The sequence below is a fragment of the Arvicanthis niloticus genome, chromosome 2 (genome assembly GCF_011762505.2).
Source record: "Arvicanthis niloticus isolate mArvNil1 chromosome 2, mArvNil1.pat.X, whole genome shotgun sequence".
In the NCBI taxonomy this organism is placed as follows: Eukaryota; Metazoa; Chordata; class Mammalia; order Rodentia; family Muridae; genus Arvicanthis; species Arvicanthis niloticus.
This window is the reverse complement of record NC_047659.1, coordinates 53,004,444-53,027,613: the sequence shown is the minus strand read 5'-3', so window position 1 is coordinate 53,027,613 and position 23,170 is coordinate 53,004,444. Positions and strand designations below refer to the sequence as shown.

Genomic DNA, 23,170 nt, shown 5'->3' with positions numbered 1-23,170 from the left:
CATGTGCAGCTGGCTTGGGGTTACATGTACTTGTCAGGGGAAGAAATGACATGATGGGGTTGGAATGACTAATCTCAGAGGGAACTTTGGTTTCCTTCCCCCAACTCTTTCTACAGGGGGAGTATCAGTGGGTCTAGTCTTGTAGGGTCTCATATTGATTTCAAGCTAGCAGTGGCCAGCTAAGTCCTTCTCAGAAAAGACTCCCATGGTTCCTTCCTTACATTCAAAACAAAACAAACAAAAAAAAGTTATTGATACCAACACATTTTGACATAACTAAAATACCACTTAATCTTCACAAAAAAAATTTTGGTAAGGAGAGAAACCACCTAAAACTCTCTACATGTCTGCTCAGAGTCAGCTGTTTCATAGAGCTTCACTTCACATGGTTTCTTAAAGCTTGTATACTTGTCATGGGAAGTGCAACAATGATTGTAAGCCAAGGAGAATTCCAAATAAATGCCATTTTCACTTTTTTTCCCCAGTAGAATTCTAGCATTTAGTGAGTTGCAAACAGATCTAACCAAACAAAGAGCTTTAAGCACTGGGCAATCTCACCAGCCCTAGAAATAGGTTTTATTTTAGCAGGATATACATTTAGGATTAGTGATTTCTTTCTGTAAAAGGAAACTCAGCACGAATAATTTTGACTTTCCCCACAGGAATGGAATATCCAGTTGACAGCACCATAGATGTCTGACTATGCGCTTGGGAGCAGAGTCAGCTCCGAATTCAAGGGTTTCTAGTTATTCTTACATTTTTACTATGCATTATTTGTGTATGACACAGGGGTTAGGGGACATGCATTGCCATAGCACACACATAGAGACAAGGACAAATGTATGGGGTCAGCTCTCTTTTAGGTTTTATGCGCCCTCAGGGATCTGATTCAGGTCCCAAGCTCACAGAGCAAGCAACTTCACTTCCTGAGCTGTCTCGCTGGTGGATGATCAGTAGTTCCCAAGGAGAGCTCTCATCAGAGCACAGCCAGCAGCAGTGAGACCTGAACAGCAGCTTCCATACACAGAGCCAGAGGAGGAAGGTCAGCGACACCAGTGAGGCCAGGGAAGGACCCAGGTGAAGTCAAGTTCCAGAAGGCAGGGATCAAATGAAGGTCCTGAAGGAAAGAATGAGAGTAAGTGAAGCCAGGAGCTTCCCTCCTCAGCAAAGCCCTGGTCTCTCTGTTTGGAGCAGCTTCTCTTCATTCTCAGGAACCAGCAGAGAAGAGGGTGGAAGTCCTTGTGTCCTCACGTATGCTTAGGGAGGATGCCTTTGTGTATACATTTGACTTCACATTACTTTCTTCCCTTAGTCTTGCTTCCATATAGTTTGGCTAGAGGGTCTGTGCCTACTAATGTAATGAATTTGGCCACCATGCGAGTATTTCAGTGTTTATGATTTTTGTGGTTATCTAGCACATTTCGCCATTGTTTTAACCACTGAGGTTTGGGGGTTCGGTTAGTTGGTTAGGTTTTTTTGTTTTGTTCTGTTTTGTTTTGTTGGGTTTGTTTGTTTGTTTGTTTGCATTTTCTGCCCCTGTTCTGTATGAAGCAAATACCTCATCCAGAGGCAAACAGAAATAGCTTGTATCTATGGAGTTTACCATGAGTAAATAAAAAATAAAATAAAAACTGTAAAAGTTGTAGAGACGGTCATCTTAGTGTGTGCTGTGTTCATTCATTGTGCCCAGCAAGGACTGTACTGGCTGATGAGTATTAGTTACTTCTGATCTGTGTTTCAGCCACAGAAAGTGTGATTTTTACCCTCCTGTCACACTACTCTGTACAAATTACAGTTTTGCTATATCACCTAGTGAAGTGCAATTGATACACAGGATTTAAAAATTTTAATCTAGGAATGAGTGGTATTTTGACACCCTTGTTTTGATGACTTTTCATTTGTTCATCTCTCATAGGCCAAAATTTTATTAATTTTTAAAATGTTCAATAGAAGTATTTCAGTAAAGGAATGTTTTAAAAACCATCCCTTTCAGTTCACAGGACCAGTTCTGTTTAAAGTTGAAACTAGATATATACAATAATAATTTTAGACTTTTTACCAACTGACTGTCAGAATTCTCTTTGCTATGGCACTTTAAGGGTGTGTTTTATTCTATTTCTTCTGTTTGCGAAGGAACTGAAATTAAGAGTTTTACCATAGCCAAAGAGGCATTAGATCTGAGGAAGCTTGGCGTTGCTGACTACAGTCTTACTTTCTTCCTCTGAGCTGGCTTGAAATATTAATGATGCCCTTAAATGCGATCTCATCCGGTTTGGGTTTTTTTTTTTCCTCAGGTATATTGATTTATATTTTTTTAACTTAAAAACTTCACAGCAGACAACTGTGAAATGGTTCAGAAGTTATTAAGTTTTCAATTTAAAAGTAAAACCTAACTGTGTCATATATGACATGTCTGATTGAGAAAAATAATAGACTTAGCTTTTGAAAAGTTTCTCAAAAAAGCACCAACTTCATTCTTGAGTGCTTTTGGGTTTGATCTTTGTCTTTCTTCCTGTAGCTACTAACTTAGCAGTTGTTTAGTCTGGCAAAACGAAATTTAAATTATAGTTAATTTGATCCAAGCCTAAGTGATATTACTTAATTTTTTATTTTTACTTTTGTTTATTTATTTTTGCTTCCAATATCAATATTGAAGATTAAGAGAAGACTAGAATTCAGATGTGGTGATAAAGCTTAAATGCTGATAATAACTTAGTATGAAATCACATGTAAAGTCTGAGAAGACATATTTTGGAGGCTATGAACTAGCAGCCTAAGTAACAGTTTTAAAAATCTTTGGAAGTTCAGCATTAATAGGCTGTCTTTGAGTAGTTGAGAACATGATCTTGAAATAATTACAAGTATGAATTCTTGAAATAATACTCAAGGTACCTGAAAATCAAATATAATTTTAGAAATTCATACATATTGTAATTTAATGACTATTCCCAAGAACCTTTATGATAACTAATAACTTTTAAATAACGATCATCTATGAGTAATGGGTTATAGATGAGAGCCTCCCTCAAGAGTCTTGTTTATTCGTAGTTGGCATTTGTCTGTCCTCCTGGGTCTATTGAAAAGGGAGATCAGAATGAAGGGGGAGGCTGAGCACAGTCTGCTACTTCCGGTTTGACCCACACACTCCGTGTATCATATTTGAAAGGTGGAAGCCAGAATCCCTAACTTGGAGGGGTGCTCAGATCAAAGATCAGAAATTGATTTTCCCTGCAAGCTGATCCTTACTTCTGTGCACTTTTTCTTTATCACACCCAAACTTTGCTTTAGTCCGTTTGATAACAGCCCAAGAACCACTAAGTCACCATGTTCTGATGATTATACCTTTTCTCTGTGTGATTTTCTCATCCTTGGTTCTGCACTTTTAGAACTGTAGACAGCCTAGTATTATTTTAGAATTCCAAGACCCTTTGCCATTCGGTGCTAAAACATGAAATCGAACCTGTGTCCTGTCCTGCTCCATGATCTATGCCAGAGATAGCCCCACCTCCAAGCCTCAGCTACCTTTCCTGAAAACAGTCACCTTGTCTGTCCACCTCAGGGACAGATCTTGAAAGCAGTCATTAGAAACAATTTCAAAGCCGGGCAGTCATGGCGTACGCCTTTAATCCCAGCACTTGGGAGGCAGAAGCAGGCAGATTTCTGAGTTCCAGGCCAGCCTGGTCTACAGAGTGAGTTCTAGGACAGCCAGGGCTATACAGAGAAACCCTGTCTTGAAATCTAAAAAACAAAACAAAACAATTTCAAAGCCATCAGTACATATGCTTATGAAAATCCAGAAAGAGGTCTGGAATAGAAGAACACAGATTCCATGCGGTAGACACCTGGCCTGGAGACTAGGGAGGGGCGTGGCCAGAAAGATTGTATGTGATGTGGGCATTGCAGTCAAATTATGTTTAAAACTCCGTCCAAGCATGTCAATAGACCTTAAAGGCTGCAGCTATGTCTTTTCTACATTGCCTTTTAACTACTTGTAATTCAAGATCGTGTGCTTCTCAGCCCTGTTGTGTCCTAGGAAGCAGTTTCAAGCAGTGCTTAAGAGCAGCCTTGCAAGGCGAGGCAGAGTTGGTTTGATTTCTGAGTTGGTCACTTTCTGACCCTAGTCCCCTGGGCAGAGTGTTTTATCTGCTGAGCAGAGGTAATAAAATCTTCCTGCGTGGTTGTAGCTCAAGTAGGAGAGGTTAAGTCTTTAAGAGGCTTAGCTCAAGTGACTGCTCCGTAGATCACTGCCCTGTCATCATCTTCATAATCACCAACATGGTTTTCACAGCTGTGATTCCTCATTGCCCGTAACTACGTGATGACCTTGGGCAAATCACATGGCCTTTCAGAGCCTCCATTTCTTCATTTAGACAGTGTCTGCATGTGGGATAATTAAGATTCTCGCTGGTTGAGAAAGAACCTGGTACAACTCTTCTTTTCCCTTCTCATTCGACTTGGACATGACCCCACCCCTCAATCTCTCTTGGAAATTATGCACAGAAGTTAGCTACTATGCATGCGATATCACCATGCACTTTATTTTGATTAAACTTTATATGTGAAGACCTGAATCTTTTGTACAATGCTGAAACAGTCTGCATTAAATATGCAGTTACAATATAAGTCGTTGCCTACAGAAAGATACATTGTAGAGTTCCTGTACTCACTGGTACTTCTGGTAAATTAAAAATCAAATCTGATTTTTTTTTTTTTTTAAAAAAAAAAGATGCTGAGTTTGCCCATATCTCTTTGGAAACATATAAGTTTTGTTTTTTTTTTTTTTATCTCTTTGAATTTCAGTCTTTGTGAGTTGATTTAATCTGATTTCTCTTTGTCTGGAAAAAAAAAAAAAAAAAAAAACCAAGCATGACTACAAATATTTGTAGCTAGTTCCTGGAGAGGGGGTAGTCCATGAATCCCAAATAAAAAATCCTGGCATTAAGCCAAAACGGAAATAAAGCCAGGGAAAATGGAACACACTGACGATGTTGGAGCCCTTTCTAAATTTGGGCTTCAATAACCTGGGCCCTTAGCATCACGGAAGCAAACAGAATAACATCTGCTGTAGGTGGTGCTCTGTACCAAGCACAGAGTTATGCAACTTACGAGAGCTACAGTGTCATCTCCTATCCAAACTTGAGAAGGCAGTTGTTTCAGATAAGGAAACCAAGTTTGAAGCAATCCTCCAAAGATCTATTATTAGTAAGAGATCGAAGTAAACCTCCAACTTGGGTCTTGCTGTACAGCTATTACAGGGTGTTAAAAAGCCCTGCATTCCTTCCTGCTTCTTCCAAAGCTCCAAATCTTTACACAGAGATCACAGACAGAAATGCAGATTGTTCTTCTTTGTGATCTCTGCACAAAGGACCTCCTTAAACCAGTATGGTACTGACAGCCAGTCTTGCCTTCTCTCATGCTGGAAGTTGTCTGTCTTGCAACAGTGGTGCATTGCTGTTGGGATGGACAGGTGGACAGAGGACTAAGAGATGACAGTCTCTCTTGGCCAGACATGACTCAACAGTTCTGATCCCCTACGTGCCCCACTAAGAGTTCACTGCTGATGGCTATATAAAGCAGTTGTCAGCAGAGAGGTGGCCTCTCAGATTCAGAATGTCTCATCTGCCAAGTCCCACATGAGAAAAGTGAAGACAGGGCCCATTTGGAAAAGAAGACCTGCTTCTAGAAAGATTTATTGCACAGGGGTCATGTTGCACCCATGAATGTGCTCACCCAAGTTGACTCCTCCTTCACTCATTCAATCATTCTTTCACATTTAGACGACTCATTGATCTCTTCAAAACAAAGGAATAAACAGAGGGCCTTATCTGAGGGATAGAACAACCAATCAGTCTAGCTGGCATTCTGTCTTGGCATTATAATCTAATAGTGACCTTTCTTCATAAACAGCCTAAGCATATTGTGAAGAAATTACTCTGGTTTGCATGTTAAGGTGATGCCTGTGTTCTCATGTTCTAACCAGTCAGAGAACATTATTAGTGAGCTGGGACTATGCTCACAGATCCATTTTTGGTTTCAAGCCATTTTAAGATATGCTATCTTATCACCTCAGACTTCACAGTGTGTTTTCACACTGATATTAAAGGCACTGTGTGGCTTGGGATTTGATTTAGATTTTCCTTGTGATTTCCCACCTGATCCAAAGTGTCTGACCTTTATTTGGCATTAATGAGAAAAACACACCTTGAGAATATTTGAGAGGAAATATGCACATTTAGGAATGAGTGGCATCTTATGTGTCATTTTTCCTACAGGCTGTTAATGGTACAAATGATAAAATTCTTAGACCTCCAGTGAGAAGAGATTCACAAGAAATGTTTATGTAAAAGCCCTTGGTATACAAATATGTGGAGATGAATAACAAACTCATCGAGTGTTACTTGTTCTTAAAAATACATTAGTAGGGAATGACATTGAGAGATGGTGCTGCTGGGAAGGAGAATTTTGATTACTCGGGACCCAAATAAAAAGTTTTACCTGACAGCATGTGCCTAAAATTCTAACTCTGAAGAAACAGAGACAGGAGAATTCCTGAGGCTGGCCAAATCAGCACTCTGGGGACAGTGAGAGACCCTTTCTCAAAAACAAACAAACAAACAAAAAATAACAAAGTGGAGAGCAATTGAAAATACACCTAATGTGGAGCTCTGCCCTCCACATATAAAACACACACACACAACAAGAGAAAAAGCAAAGAGTTGTCAGGGCCAAAGATGTAGCCTAGTTGGTAGAGTGCTTTCCTGCTACGACCAAAGCCCTGGGTTTGATCCCCAGTACACGTATTTTGAGTATGATGATGCACACCTATAGTCTTATTGCTTAAAAAATTGAAGCAGAGGGATCAGAAATGCAAGGTCTTCATCTATATAGTAAGTTCAAGACTAGCCTAGAATGGTTGAAATCCCGCCTCAGATAAACAAACAAGTTGAGCTTTTTGAAGTTTAGGATTAAAGCTTTAGAGGTAATGTATTTCTGTGTCTTGTGAAAGCTCTAAATGGAACCATTCTGTTCCTTTTGTCCTAGTTTGTCAAATGTACATATAAGTCAGTGGGTTCTTTACATTAGCGCATTTGTGGCTGAGTATATTACATACCTGTAAATGGAGATAAGCACAGCACAACATATTTGGTAGATTGAGCAAATGCCATGTCTTACACATACCCAAGATGCTTTTTCCCCAATTGTGTGTCATCTGAACTGTGATAATGAAATACCACATTTTAATGCTACTGACTTCCTAAGCACTTTGTAAATACTAAGAAAACTATTACAATAATATAGAAGAAGCCCCTAAAATTATAATGATACTAAAGTTGCGTGTCTTCATTGGAAAGACTGAAGGAAGTGTGGCCATTCACACATGTATGATTTCTCCTGAGTCCCTGCCCTGGGTCTGGCACTGTTGCAGAAGCTGGGAAGACTTTCTTCTCTGTTGTGTTCTTGCTGAGTAAATTCTGGAGAGGAGACAAGGAGCTTCTACACAGCTGGTGTTGGAGAGGGGAACTCTGATGAGCAAACTTCTTTTGAAGGTAGTCATTTGGCAAAGAAAAGAGAGACCTTGGGGAAATGGGAGGAGGATGTTACTAAGTAGAATTTGAATTAAGCAAGGATGTGGTTCTGTGGTAACTGTAGACCATGCCAACATGTATGACTTCCCTTAAAGTGCCTCGGGAAAGCCTTTCCACCTTGGCATCATCAGATAGATATTTTTAAACAGTTTGCTTGGCTGTTAGGTTGAGAACCAAGGATAGGAGAGCATCAGTGGCTCCATGTATTCCTGGTAAGAGCTGGTAAGTAGGGTGCAGACAGAGGTGGTCTGGTACTAGACCATGGAGTGACACAGAAGCCCAAATGGGAGGTAGAAACAATAGGATTCAGTGACACCTGGGATACTGACAAGAAGCCAAAGGGAGCATCAAAGAAGCACATGTATTAAGATCTCATATGTCCTGCCATTTAGTGACATGTTCTCTGGTCATTCTAACCCTTTTATTTTCTCCTTCTGTAGCAGTAGTTGATTGTTAAGCTCATAATATTAGTATGTCTAAAGCATGGCTTCAGGTATTAGGAAGTATTTGTGAACATAAGAAAGATTTCTGGAAGCTCTTCTTTTTCTGTTCTGTAGCCTTGTTGGTTTCAGTTTATTTCATTTATTTGGTTGTTTGTTTGTTTGTTTGTTTGGTTGGTTGGTTGATTAGTTGGGTTTTCCTGGTAATTTTTATAAACTTCCATGTGTCTTATTAGTCTTGGGACCCACCTTTCAGTCTACATGTCTAACTGAGTGAATAAGGAAGGTCAATATGGATAATCTGGCCTCTCCATAAATAATCTTATAGGTTTGCTTGCTTTGATGATGCAAACTGTGACAATCTCTTACTACCATCACATCATTGGAACACAATCATTTTTACATTAAAAGGGAGGTTATTTACTCACTCAAGAGTTGGTTGGAAACACCACACCCTCTAGTGATGTAATTAAAAGCTTGTCAATTAGTCATTATGTATTTGTCAGAAGGAATTCATATAAAAGTGCTGACACTGGACTGTCTGAGGCCACCATCAACTAAACCTTAGTTCACAATGAAGAAAAAGAAGCTAAAATTTGAAATTCTGAGTAAAAATAAAAAAAAGATAATTTCTGATTTCCAAAAATTAGAATATATTAAATTTGTATAGGATTTTGTGAATTCTTACCAAATATAAATTGATTTTTTTAAACAAGATCATATTTTGTTCACAAAAAGTAAGTGCCTTTTCACATACAGAAAACTGAGCTCTGGTTATGACTCTCTGAGTATGTTTTAACGTATAACAAAGACCATGGTTTAGGCTTTCCAAGGAAGACAGGCCATACACAAAGAGTATGCTACCTCTATTTCAAGCCCTTTGTGGTAATGGTGCCATAGAGATGTTTCTAGCATACAGTTGTACTGAATGCAGCTACCCAAGAGTTAACAAAGTTCCTGGGGTCTATCCAGGAATTCAGTACTCACCTGTGATCTCATGTTCAAGGAAAATGCTTCTGAGTTCTGGAATGTTGGGCTTTGACTGCAGGGCTGGAGATTACAGCACTGATGGTAGCATGTTTGTATGGCTTGAGGGAAGCCCTTGATCAGTCTTCAGTATTCAATAATCTATGTGTCGTGGGACAAGCCTATAATCCCAGGACTCAGGAGATGAAGGTAAGAGAATCAGAAGTTCACAGTAATCCTCAACTATCTAGTGAGTTTGAAGCCAGCCTGGAATATATAAGACTCTATCTCAAAAGGCAGAATAAAAGAATGATCCCATTTGTAAGGGGTAACCCTGTACTCTTAACGATGTTCATAATTATCAGCAGGAAAGAAGATCATAAAATAGCTGAGTTCTTATAGTAAAATATAAATGTTATTCCCTCTATCTCATTCATTCATTCAACATATTTCATGGAGTGCCTTTTCTGGACAGTACAGTAGGCAAACCAGTAACTAAATCTACTCTCTTAACTCCAAAGAGTTCAGTATTCCCTAGGGAAGATGGTGTCAACACAGTAAGACACAAATCACTGTCTTCAGTACTGTAATGAACATGGTGAAGACAACATTTCATGTTTAGAAGAAACCAAGATACTTTTCTTATGAAGGTAGAGAATACCTTCCTGAGAAAAAATAATGGCATCTAAAATGCTGTTTTAAACAGAAAGGACTTAAAATAAGACAAAAAAGAAGGAACCTCCTGGGAGGTATGACATGAATGAAGTATTAGAATCGAGAAAGTATACCTATCCTAGAAACAGCTGCCACCTCATGTGGTGAACATTCCTGCTTCATCACCCCGGATCTGGCATTGGCCGAGGGCCAAGAGATAGGAAATAAACAACAAAAGTAGGCATTGCTCATGATGGAGACCCCTGTTCAGCTGATTTAAAAGACGTAAAGGAATAAATAGTTCTGTTAAGTTTGAAGATGGCAGTAGATGCTGAGTTGAGGCCCTCGGGAGGGAGGCCCATGGTGATGGCTGAGGGATGCTGATAACAAGTCCTTCAGTATTCTAGGCACCATAATAAAAATTTGCAGCATTGTTTCCCCCAGCTCTGCTCAGGGGATACTATTATTATTATTCTTACTAATCAGCTGAGAAAATTATATCTTAAAGGGCAATTAATTCATGAAATAGTAAGTAGCAGAGGAGATTTATATGGGTGCGTTGAATTTCAGGTCTATAACTCACAGAAGGAAGCCACAGAAAACAGGTGAATAGGAACATGGTTGATTCAAGGTGGTTTGAAGAATTCCATCGCCTAATACTGAGTACAATGGGTAACATTATGTTAGTGTATTGAAATTTGTGTGGAGTCCATATAGGGTACCACATCTTATTAAGGAAACTGAGGTTCCCCTCCCAAAATTCTGACTCTCCTTAATCAAAGAATTTAAGAACAGACTCAGTAGGATGTTCAAAAACAACTTTCTTAAAGTTGAAAAGCGTGCTACAGGATGGGTGAGCTGTAAGTCTCAATAGCTGCAAAGGAGATGGAGAAGGAAAAGAGAGGATGCCTTTGAGTTAGAAATGGAGGCAGAGAGGCCACATACAAAAGGGAGGCAGTTTCAGAGGAAGAAGAGAAAGCCCAAACTATGGCAAGATAAGGAAATACACACACACACACACACACACACACACACACACACACACGCATATATCCAGCTTTCTGGGTGAGGACACAGAGAGGCTGAGAGACCTAACAGCCACAGAAAGCAAGGATGCTTAGAAGGAAAAGTCTGTTCTCATTAAACAGACAATTACTTCTTCCACCTCTTCAGTGTATTAGGTGCATCTGCCTTCAGTGTATTAGTAGCCTCCTAGGAGGATTGACCTGTCCAACTAGATTAACTCTTGTATTTTGGTTAGCTTGGAGTGTTAGGACTCCACCCAGGCCAAAGGTAAAGATCTTTTTTTTTTTTCTTTTCCAGGAGGAAATAGCTTTTCCTTAATGACCTCCTATGCTATTATAGTAAATTATATAGACACTAATCCATTCATCCATCCATCCTTCCATCCATCCATCCATCCGTCCATCCATCCATCTATTCATTCCTTCAAGATATTTGATCAAGTGTCTCCTGTACCCACGTCTATGCCTACTACAACATTAGCAAGCAGCTGGTGTAGGCCTTGTGAAGATGATGGCATTGAGAGAGTGTGAAGAGGGAAGGAGATATGTGTCGTAGAGTCCACTAGCCTGACTGGAGAACTCAGGAGAGGGATCGATCCAACACAGCACCACAGCATCAGGTTGCCAGCAGTCTAAATGGGAAACCTGTGGGGCTAGACAGTGAAACAGAGGCAGCCAAGAGGGGCAGCTAAGATGGTGAGGCTATGATAACTACTTAGATCCAATACACTAGATCTCTCACACACGTACACACACACCACACACACACACACACACACACACACACACACACACACACACGTATATATCCAGCTTTCTGGGTTGAGGACACAGAGAGGCTGAGAAACCTAACAGCCACAGAGAGCAAGGATGCTCTCACCCAGAAAGCTGGAGATTATATATATATATATATATATATATATATATATATATATATATATGTGTGTGTGTGTGTGTGTGTGTGTGTGTGTGTGTGTGTGTGTGAGAGAGAGAGAGAGAGAGAGAGAGAGAGAGAGAGAGAGAGAGAGAGAGAGAACTGGATGGTGTGGAGGTGAGGTACCACTGTGATCCTGGCAGGAGGAATCTGGGAGGTTGTTAGAAACTCAAGAAGAGAATCAATTTAGGTGTGGGATTATAGTCTGGTGGTGGTGGAGAGGTCAGGAAGGGCCAGTTAAAGGCTTTTAAACCCTGCTTTATTAGGCTGTAGAAAATGGAGGTGGAAATGCAGGCTACTCTAAAAGGGTTAAACTTCGGGAGAAAGAGTAGTCAGAACACAGTTCATGGGATGGAGTAAGTGGTCTTTAGGAGTGAGATGACTAAAGAGAGGTGTCTAGTAACATGTTGGAGTGGGTGGGCTGTCCTAGCACAAAGCACACAGTTGCCGATGACCCATCCAAACCCTCCCATCCTTTAGACAAGTCACTGGCTGGCGTGCCATCACTCTACAGACCCTCTGTCTGTCCACAGCCTCCCCCATGGAGATATAAGCATTCTTTATCCCATTCTCCTAGTGCTCTTGCACATACACCACCCACCTGCTGAGAGAGTCTACTTGTCTCAGGTTGCCTGGAGGTGGGGCTTGTTAAAAATGCATATTTCAGTGCCCCACTCCCAGAGGCCTGGGATGGGGCCTAGGAATTTGTTTTCCACATACAGTCTGAGGAGATGCTGATGTAGCTCCTTTGGGGCCCACACTTTGCGAACACCAACAGAAACTAATCGTATATAGAAATGTACAAAGAAACTTTGAAGATTCACTGGTTACAGACCCAGAGACAGTCCTGAGAAATTCTCCAAGAATCAGGCCCAAAATACTTCGTCTAACCCCACCAAGGAGGAATTCTTTGAAGGAAATGGGTTTGCAGTCTCTAATGAGCCAGAAACTTTTTAAGAGAGATTCATCATGAGTGAAAGTTTAATTTTACAAAAAGGCAGAATCCCAGCATGACTGTCTTTTACGTTTCTCCTCGGAGACTAAATACTATGTGAGGAAGACACACCCAGTGTTAGAGGGTAGGGAGCTGAGTTAACCCACCATGTCCCACTGAAGGTATTCATGCTTGAGTTTATAGAGCCTAGAGAAGCACCCAGCTTCTGAGGGCTAATGTTAAAATCACCGTTTTGAACTTTGCATCAGATTTTTATATTAGGTTTACCTTTCTCTGGCCATGACTGTGCAAACCTGACATGATTGATTTTTGAATTGTTGGCTCTGGCTGACAACAGTACTGAGTTGCACAAGGTATGTGCAAACATTGCTGAGATGTCCTCTAACTGAATTCATCCGTACTGATAACCAAAACGCCCAAAGCCCATACACCAGTGATAACCACACCATGTAACAGGGACAGATCACACCTCATCCTTACGCTGACCACAGAACCAAGACCCAAATGCCAGGAGATGGAAGGTGGCTTTAGTTAAATATGGGAGTAGCTACTGTATCATTTCACTCCCAAGCCTAGACAAGTGCTAATTTCAACAGGATAATTCCCCCATCTAACTGAAATTAGGGTTTTGAGTTGGAATGCATAGACATCACTGCTAATGTTGTCAACATCAAATTGTCATCAGCTTTAGCCTTTTTTAATTATATGCTCTGAATCTTTACTTAAAACCTAAATTTCCATGGGAAAGAAAGTCCTTTTTTTTTTTTTTCCATTCCAAATAGCTTGTAAATAAACTGTTCTCTGCTAACAGAATACAAATTGGGTCCATTTGGGAACAGGTTCTGCTCTGAAATAATAATAAAAAAAAAAAAAACAACAAATTTAAATTGTAGATCTGTGACTGCCCATTTAGGAAAAAAAAACAAAACAATCTCTTGAAATCTTAGTGATACAGTGATACGGAGAATTCCAAATCGTCCTGATAAATACTTTGTGGGTGTTGAGCTGTTGTGTTAGGAGAGACAGGTATCTGATTTATCTTGCCACAGTGGATCGCATGGGGGGCTGAGAAAAATGACAATGAAGAAAGTGACTTGTCAGTCTTTTAGGATATATTTGGTTGGGTGTCGTCAGAAGGAAGCCGGCCCTCTCCCTGGAATCGAGTTGCAAACACTCTCCTCTATAGTAATTAGAGCTAGACAGCAATTACAGGACCTGTGATTTGTTCAGACGCAGTGCCTGCAGGGCCGTTTCCTAGAGCCACAGCTCCCAGAATCACCGGGTTGAAATGATGGAAGAATTTATCTCTCGGTGCAATGCCGCACACCGTGCGTGAGCGAAGGCGTGAGCGCGGACTTTAATCTTTAAAGTGAAGGTAAGCGTCGCTGGCTGCTCAGCATTCACACCGCAGATAACTTCTCCTCAAAGAATGTGACAGAAATATAAAATTGTTCAAAAACTGCAGAAAAAGGAAACCGTCAGAACCAGGGGGCGGGGGGGCGGGGGAATAACACTTGCTAATTTTAAGACCCACCCACCCTTACCCGTGCCTGCTCAAGCCTCTCCTTACTCCTAGTTTTCCTAACTTGTTTGTATTTAAAGTGTCTAATGGAGGCACTTGGCTAAACATCGTGAAGATGCAGCTGGGTGATTCCCTGCCTGTCTGTCTGAGCTACAGTTCTTTTCTTCTGCTTTTGAAGTTTGTCTTAGAATAACTGCTGGATAAAAACTGAAGTGTGTATTTAACCGACGTTTCTCTTGTCTTCTGGAGGTCTCTTTGGGCTGAGGCTGAGTCCACATTCATACTGACAAAATAGTGACTGGTCGCCAGAGATGAAATGGAATGACGTGGGTGATTTGTGTTCCTGTCACATGAGTTTTGGGGACAGACACATTTTGGGCTGTAGCCGTCCGGTCCCTCTAGTTTAAGTCAAACTCAAGGTTTCCTGTTTGTTTCAGCTTTTTGGCATAGAACTCTCTTGGGACAGCTAGTAAGTAAGCATAGCTACCCCAGAGGGAGTAGTGCGTGCACCAGGGGGGAGGCTTTTGTATGTAAAATAGGTATTTACGACAACAACCTCACTCCTACCTGAAAGTTACTGCTTTGTTTTCTTATCCTTTGCTTCCTTTTCTTTCAACATTGCTGTTTGTAAAACATGAATAAACGTTACTGTTAGGGAAGGACCTGGGAATCCTTGGCAGCAGAAGATGTTTTTATCTCACCACCGGCCCCACAGGGACTTGTAGGTGGTTTGGAAAACACTGAAACAGCATCAAGTTCTTGTATTCCGCCTCACTGGTGGATGAGAGGTGTGAACACTGAGGGTTTGGTGAACCCTCGCAACAAAAACTACTGCGTTAAAGCCAGGGCTCATTAATTTTCCAAGGCCCTTCGGGTTCCGTAATGTGTGCTCTCAGGCTGTGCTGTTCCATATAGTCATCACAGTAGACTAGCACCCGGTTTGAGAAGGAGCTGTGTCTAGTCCTCTGCCTGCTGCTCTTACCATTGGGTAATATGCCTTTCTTTTCTTTTACTGTTATTAGCTACATGTGCATGTGATGTGTATGTGTGTTTGTGTTCATATGCATGCATGCATGCACTTGGAGACCAGAGGTCTGTCATTTACATTTTGTGATAGAGTCTTCTATGGAACCCAGAGCTCATTGACTGAACAACACTAGCTGCCCAAGAAGCTCCAGGGATCCAAACTTGCATGCTTGAGTCTTCACGCTTGCAAAGCAAGCAGTTGACAAATTAAGACATCCCCCAACAAGCCACCGCATGTTTGCTTTTTTTATGAAACTGTTTACTCATGTCTATCACTTCATGGTAAACTTCAGAAAAGCATGGTATGATCATAATCCATCCAGGACTCTAGAAGACATCTTATTAAATATGCCAGAAGTCTACTTAGTATATGTAGTAGGACCCTGAGCCCTGAGGAGCAAAACAGTAGTGCTTGGATGACCCAGGACACAATGAGGAGTTTCTATAAAAATACTCAATGTCCATGGTGCAGCTAAGCGTGTTTCTCTCTCTCACAGTTTCAACAGTTACCTCAATGGAAGCACATAGGAAATCAGTCCTCAGGTGTTGCAGCCAACACAACCACGTGAGACATAAGCACAGATGTCTGGCCTAGTAGAGTTGTTGTATCTTGACTAGATCCTCCTATCATCTCGCTTGCAGTCTCTTAACTTATAAGGAAATAGCACAAGTAATGAAAACAGAATTAACACAGCCAAGCTGCAAAGGAGGCAGAGGCAAGATTTTATGAGTCCCTTCTAGTTCACAGGTGTATTAGGATGAGGGTTGGACAAAGAGACAATAAGACAAAACAGGAAGAGATGAGAGGCAGGAAAGACTGACAGAGTAGGGGTGGAGGGTGACAGATTGGGGAAGGACAGAGATCTGGGCTGTTAGAAAAAGAGACAGACAACTCAACCCGAGTTTGAAAATGCGTAATATGTAATTTGGGAACTTTACCTAGAATCTGCTTCATCGAAGTATATTCCAGGAGCATCAGATCCATTTTTATGGGTTTTTGTCTTTGCATTGATGCCTTTTAAAGTAGCAGTTGAAAGCTGTGTGAAGTTCGAAAGAGACCAAGAGTTAAAATAGATGGTTCTGAAAGGAAACATCTCGATCCTTGGCTGCATTATGCCATAAATCATTGAAAAGAAGAGGGATGAGTACTCTGATAAAATTCTTCACTTTTGTGGGATTCTTCATGAAATCCCCACTGTGTCTGTCCCTCCCCACAGTTTTCTGATGAGCTAAGTGTTGCACGGTGGGGGGGGGGGGAGCAATTCCATGAGGAGACAGCGTACAGAAAGAAGGCAATAGTGAATCTGTTTATTGACTGAGCAACGGAGAAGCATTTGGGAAGTCAAAAAGATACTCTACAAAAGAAATATTATCTAGCTTTTAAAAATATCACATCGTTTGCAGAAATATGGATGAAAGTTAGTATGATGAGCTAACTCGAGAAGCCAGTCAGAGAGACAAAAGTCACACATCTTCTTTGTCCAATCGTTAACAAGCTTCAAAGGCATGAAAACAGAATAGCAAAGAACTTAGCAAAGGAGGGAGCGTAGGGAGGGGGAGCAGGGAGGGCAGAGGGCAGTGTGGTACAGACCTGCACTTACATAGGAAGGATAAATCTAGTGATTCCACGGACAGCACAAGATGACTGGAGTTAATGATATTGTGTGGTGTACTAGAAATTTCCTGGGAATAGATTACAGGTGCCTTCACCACACACAAATGTAATTGTAGGATGATGTTAAACTGCTTACTTACAGTAAACACCTTATGATGCTGGGCATAATATACACTATTTATATAATGTTAGAAAACCTTTTACTACATGGAGAAGAACAGCAAAATAGAGAAAACACCAAACACTGAAGTCATAAACACTGCAATGACATTGATAAATATGTTCCTTAAATTAGAAGGGAAGGGAGGATGGATGGACGGACAGACTTGGAAGATAGCCTAGTTAGTAAAGTTGCCTTGTCAGGGCAGCCTGAGTTCAGAACCCTCTGGAAAAAAAAATGCCAGGTAAGATGGCTTTGAACTTGTAACCCCAAGGTTGGGGAGGCAGAGACAGCCTAACTTACTTGGTGAGTCCACGTCCGTAAGAGAACCTGTCTTTAAAAATAAAAAAAATAATAAAGTAAAAATGCAAAAATAAGCAGTGATGTCTTGGAACCACATTCCAGGTTGTCCTCTGAACTACACACACACACACACACACACACATGCAAATGTACCAACACATGTAAACGTGCTCACACAAGTATTTGCACATACATGCAAATACATACACACAGGAAAAAGAAAGAAATCCCATACAAGAACAACTAGAACAAAGCCAGCGTGCTAGTACAAGAGTAAACACAAGGCACAGGGCAGGGCTATCATCTCTGCAGAATCACTCCTAGTGCAGACTGTCCTGGGGCATTTATGCAGGTCCTTATCTGATGCTATTTTGCATATCACTCGGGGCTCAGGAGCTGCTGCCTGACTGAAACAAGTGGAATCAATTGCTAGGATGTCTGAGGTGGCCAAGCTCCAAGAAGTCAAGCCAGGCATCAACCAGTCTGCTAAACACCCACTAAAGCTATCCTGTGGAGTCTGAGCATCCCGGGGAGCTACGGGATGCTCGCTGGTTGTTTGTCATGGTAAGGGTGATAGCACAGTACTCCTGTTGCATAGATCCTGTGCTTGGAGGCATTTGATGTTTCTCCTGACTAGGTGTTGTTACTCCTGTGATTTTTGCTTTGTTCTGTTTTTGCTACACAAGAAAAAGATCACGGGGTGGGCGTTGTAGGACATAAAACTGGGAAATTCTAAAGGAGAAAATGGTGCTGATTCTGTACCCTTTTGCAAATCTAAGGCACGCTCAGCTACCATCCTTCCTTCCCTCTCCCCTGTCAGCCCTGATATCACCTCATTACTCATACCTGCTCACCCCATCCCCTGTATATAGGGTTCCACACATGGATAGCAGGCTTCCCTGGGGGTATCCCAGTGGTCTTCATGCTCCTTGTGTTCCTGGATGTCACCTAGGAGCCAGTTCTGCTTCCAGGGAAGAATGCTAGGAGCATCCCCTTTGATGACTGCTGCCATGATTGTTAACAGTCCACTGGCAGTTTTCCTGAATGCCTGGTAGCTATTATTATGATGGCCATGGAAAGGCACATGCACAAGGGGCCACAGTGGTTTCTGCTGTTTCTATTCTTCCCAAGCTGTGCTTTCTGGGACTCTATTGCTTTGTGGGGGTGAGGGAGAGAACAACAATTTGTTTTTTGGTTTTGGTTTTTTTTTTTAATAAAATAAAATAGCTTTGAAGTGTTTGGTTAATATTTAAATCCAGGAAACCTTTTTCTCTCTACCAAGGTAGGAATAGAAGGCTCAGGCAGAACAAATACTGTGTTTCCTGAAACTGAGCAGGCTTGTGGGGGAGAGTATCTTTTTTAAGAGTATTATTTACTGTATACCACAATTCCTCCCCACCTACCCCTTTTAAGTTCTTAAATATAAATAGTCTAGATATTGAATGCAGAAACTGAAAATCTTTCTCACCAGGGCGTGAAACATTTTGTGTCCTGGAGCTAGAATTTACAGCAGCAGCTGGTGCACTGGCCTCCTGAGCGCCTGTATCCAGCCCCTTTCCTGCTGGCCCTTTGTGAGAGGCTGGCCCAAAAAGAGCCAGAGGCCAGAAGGGCCTGCTGCTTTGATCTGCTCCAGCAGAAGGCCCATTGCCATTGCTTGGGGAAAGGTGTCTTTTCAGACAGTTCTGATACTGCTTCTATATAACCCACCAACCCAAGTATGAATGTCCCCTACCACAATGCTTTTTGAATTTGTTATATTGATCAAAGCCATGTGGTGAAAAGATTGGTTTTAATGAACTCTGTTGCTCTCTACTTTCCCCTTGGGGAAATTAAAAGACTTATTCAAAATGAGGTGCTGCAATCAATCTTCTGCTAAGCTTTAAACTGGGGAGAAATGGCGGTCCTTGGCCACATCAATTTTTCTTCTATCAGATTTTTTTTCTTCCATTATTCATAGTGACAAAAAAATTGACACTAAAATCTTCTTTGAAACAAAGCAATTATTTTCTTTTTGTTGAAGTTCAAAGTTAGAAAGCAAAACAGAGCAATAAGAACTTAAATGACTGACGGTAAGGATGCCTCCTGGGGCAGCGCATAGCTGTAGCCTCAGTTCTTGAGAAGTAGATGCAAAAAGAACAATAACTCAATGATCTCCTCAGCAATGCAGTGAGTTCAAACACTCAGGGCTAGCCTGGGCTATAAGAGACCTTATCTTGACCCTTCTCTAATTCCCCAAGAAAGAAGATGATAATTACAATAACAACCCTGTAATTTTCATACAACTTAGGTGGTGCCAACTTAAATATTCAAAACAGTGACACTGGACTATGGACTCAGACTTTGCTCACCTGTCAAGTGCCATGGCGAAGTCTTGCTTTACTCAAATCAAATCTAAACCATATCCATCTAAACTGTATCTACCTCTAATATTATATGAGATAGAACTTCTCTAGGAATATTCGATTGCTTGGGAATCACAGTTGTCTTTCCCAGGAAAGTCGGTTTAGGACACTTCCTAAAATAAGCCATAGCTCTATGGTACAGTTAGTTTTCTAGCATACTATGTCAGGACAGCAAAAAACCATTGCTGTTTGTCTAAACAGCTTAAAACTGTTAGACTGCATAAAGTCTGGATGCCAAGGCTAGGAGCCACTGGGCAGACATAGCTTCGACCGCCTCCCTGAGTTTTTTTAGCCAAAAAAAAAAAAAAAAAAAAAAAAAAAAAGTCATCAGGCTCCTGTGATCTCTCAGGCCATGCCTATCCTCAGACAATTTTAGTAAATCTATGTCTGGAGATCATTCTGGCTTCTCTAAACACTTGGTTATTCAGGAACCAGCACATAGCATTCCCCTTTGATAAGTCAGGTGTATGCTGCTTTCAAAGCTGGAGAAGGCATCTGTTAGAAGCCCGTTTTCCTACCTTTGAGTCTTCCATCTTGCAAAGCTGTTCTTCATCATATTGGGGAGCAAGTTAGGAGAACTATAAGAAAGCTGAAATATTTCTAATTCGGCTTTGACCGTCTAAACTTACATTGTGAAATGCTCCCATTTTTTCTCAAAAGATCGCCAACTGCAGCAAAACCTGTCACGTACTCACGTAAACCATAGTGTGCACTACATAGTAGATAAATCTCATTCTCTCAGCATTTAAATATAAGAAATTCAGTATGTGGGCCAAAGAGTCAGAGAGAAATCAATCGCTATCTGGCTGTGTGTATGCTGCTGCCACAGCATGAGAAACACCATCTTCCTGATGAATTCATCATTTTGTATAAAAACTGTGCATTACTGGTAAACTGAAGGACATCATGGCCTACCATCCATCACAATTCCACTGCTGCTTTCTCACGCAGAACCACTCAGTGCTTCTACACCAGACAGAGCAAGGGGCTTCCAAGGGCTCCTTTGTAAACACAGCATTGCCTCAGGCTTCTTCAGTGGCAGGTGCTAAGGAATCTGTCTGCAGGCTGAGGGGCACTGGGAACCTTAGCTGCCCCAAGGCCCAGATTCCAACAGTTAAAATTAAATGGCCTCGAGTGCTGAAGGGATAACTCAGTGGCTGCGAGGATCTGGGTTGGATCCCCAGCACCTGTATGGAAATTCACAAGTGTCTGCAACTCCACTTCCAAGGAATCTGCTGTCTTCTTCTGTCCCGTACCCCATGAGCACAAGGTACATAGTGGTACGTATATTTACATACATGCAAGCAAAACACTCCCACATATTAAATAAATCTTTTTAAATCATATAGCCTTAGACTTCCAAATACACACTAGCCCCTTAGTCATCATTGGGCATCAGTCCCCTCTTTCATAAGGCCATCAAAGAAGCACCAACATCATGGAATAAGCATTAACTGACAGATCACTTAGAGCACAGTCAAGCTGGCCATGGAAAAGGGAACTCAGATCTCACCAAACATGCTGTAATAACATGACGTCCCTTTTATTGGAGTGATTTTTCTTTTTAATAATTTATTTAATCTTATTTTATGTGCATTGGTATGGAAGTATTAGATCCCCTAGAACTAGGTTACAGACTGTTGTGAGCTACCATGTGGGTGCTGGGAATTGAACTCAGGTCCTCTGGAAGAGCAACCAGTACTCTCAATCACTATCTCTCCAGCCCCAAGCGTTTTTTGTTTTCTCTTATTTTTGGAAATGTTTTCTTAGCAGTACTGATCCTGTTTTTAGTAACAGTTGTTAATGTATACAGAAAGGCAAGCTGGGAGCCTCACTGGTGCAGTAGGTTGGCACACAGGACTTCACAAAGAGACATCGTCTGCATAGTTGAAGGAATGTGAAAAACAGTGTAGCAGTGTACCTGGCCCTCAGATGAAGGAAGAAGCCTGTCTAGAACCTGGGAAATGCTCTCATGCTGTCCTCCCATCACTCCATTCTCCACTGCCTGCCATTCTTTCTTTAGAGGCAGCCATGATCCCAACAGCTTAAGTTGACTGTGCCTCCCGATGTGCGTCTCATGATTTTATCATCTGCCCCCACTCCCACAGTTCTTTTCCTCAACCTTGTTTTTCTCAAACAGTCTTATTCATTAATGTATATATAATTTGGTATCGTTTGTTCTCACTGCCAGAGTCCATTGTTATTAATGTTTTGTTCTATAAGATCCTCAAATTATTTTATTCTTTCTGTAGTTGATGTGTTGATTGACTCTTTTCCAGTTGGGACACCTGTTGCTAGGATTATTCTATAATACATACTACTTCCTGCAGCATCTGACTGGAAGCAGACTTGCTGACTCACAGGGGATGATGTGCAAAGCTGATGGGAATATTGTCAAATAGATGCTTTCAAGTAATTGCAACAATATATGTTTCATTCTTGAGTCCTAGCTGCTGGGTCAATGCTTAAACTCTTTCTTCATTGTAGATGAAATCTCATGGCTATATAGTAGCATCCCCTTTTAGTTATAATCCTCTCATTCCTAAAGCAAAATGAACCACCTTTTGTAGAGTTAATACCCATTCTAATAACTACCTTTGCGAAATGTCCATTTGGACTTTCCTCATTATTCTCGTTCTAATTTTGTATTATGTTTCTAAAGATAAGGAACCTAAATTTATACCATCTATACTATATCTGTGTGTGTATAGATATGTATATGTGGATATATATGTATACACACACATATATCCATAGATCTTTCCTACTTTGTAGGTTTTTTCATTTTCTTGAAGGCATATTTTTGTTGTATCCTTGTTCTTAGTAGGATATGTTCTTCAATCTTCCTTTTGTGATAAATACCTTCAACTTTCTGTTGACTAAACATTTACTTACTCCAAGGTTATGAAGATATTCTAGCTTTTCTCTTTATTATTTTACCTCTAATCACAAACCATAGAGTCTACACTGTTCCATTTAAATATATGTGACTTCTTTGAGGTGCTTAAGCAGTACCCACCACCTTTCTCCTGTATTCACCTTACAAAAGACTATCCACTCCTCAAGGTTTACCTTACTAGTCAACTCATCTAGGGAAGTCTAGATGAACCCAACTTACAACCACATGCAGTTCCTTTTTCCCTGGAATCTCCCAAACATTGTGTTGACAACACACGACATTCCCACTGTTATTGAAGCATACACGACACCATCTGTGCCTCAAGCACAAGACTTTGTTACCCTTATGGTGAGCCAGTGCTCTTCCATTTGAACTGTCTCCTCACTCCTTATGGCACGACCTTTTCACAGTTAACTTTTGTGTATCCTGCTTTATATAGTAATGGTCTAGGTTTTCAAGTTGGGAGCAGGAGTTTGAATCTAGTCTGCCTTAGTTAGGGATTATATTGCTGTGAAGAGACACCATGACCATGGCAACTCTTACAAAGGAAAACATTCAACTGGGGCTGGCTTGCAGTTCAGAGGGTTAATCTGTTATCATCATGATGGGAAATATGGTTGCATTCAGGCAGACATGGTGGTGGAGAGGTACAAGTGCTAGAGAGAGCTGAGAGTTCTATATCT

The 23,170-nt window shown here is 41.0% G+C and overlaps 1 protein-coding gene across 4 annotated transcripts in view; it reads left to right on the top strand.

The window, feature by feature from the left end:
* Window positions 1-23,170, top strand: part of Znf385b (zinc finger protein 385B) — a 284,662-nt gene that overhangs the window by 164,239 nt on the left and 97,253 nt on the right. Inside the window, exon 1 of one of the 4 annotated variants that reach the window (XM_076928948.1) lies at window positions 13,728-13,935. The exons of 2 other annotated variants lie outside the window; for them this stretch is intronic. The gene's annotated coding sequence lies outside the window, so the exon portion shown is untranslated. Of the gene's footprint in view, window positions 1-13,727; window positions 13,936-14,917; window positions 15,071-23,170 lie in introns of those variants that run through there. One more of the 4 variants, XM_076928949.1, reaches the window with a different exon arrangement.